Below are 524 nucleotides of genomic sequence, written 5' to 3' on the forward strand. Positions count from 1 at the left end.
ATTTATAGGAAAAGTGAATAAAATTATTATGTATTTATAGGGAAAACATCTATAATTTTTTTCCTTTTTTTTTTTGCTCGCTGACGTCAGTGCCTTCAGGCTGAAGCTCAGGCAAGATCTACCCTTAGGCTTGCCCGAACTGGTGGAACCCAGGCCTTGCCTGGGCTGGATTTGCTGCACTGGAGAGTGGATTGGGCTCCAGGGGGGCCTTTTGCCCTGGCAACGCCCCTGCGCTGGAGATGCTCTAAAAACAAGTACTATGGTGTTATGCTTTTTAATATATTATATTACAAGATAGTATAATAAGTCAAACACAAGTAGACATTCAACTAAGAGTGGCTCCAGCGAAGGAGCCCAGCCCGAGGCAAGGGCAGAAAAAAAAAAAAATTTCGCTCCAGCGTGCAGCCCAGGCCCGGGTTTGGTGTGGGACCCACCAACTCGGGCCAGCCCGAAAGCCAAACCAGCCCCAGTCCAAAACGCGGGTGCTGACGTTTCCGCGGGCTGGCGTCACGCTGACGTCAGCT

Source organism: Prunus persica, chromosome G2 (genome assembly GCF_000346465.2).
Source record: "Prunus persica cultivar Lovell chromosome G2, Prunus_persica_NCBIv2, whole genome shotgun sequence".
In the NCBI taxonomy this organism is placed as follows: Eukaryota; Viridiplantae; Streptophyta; class Magnoliopsida; order Rosales; family Rosaceae; genus Prunus; species Prunus persica.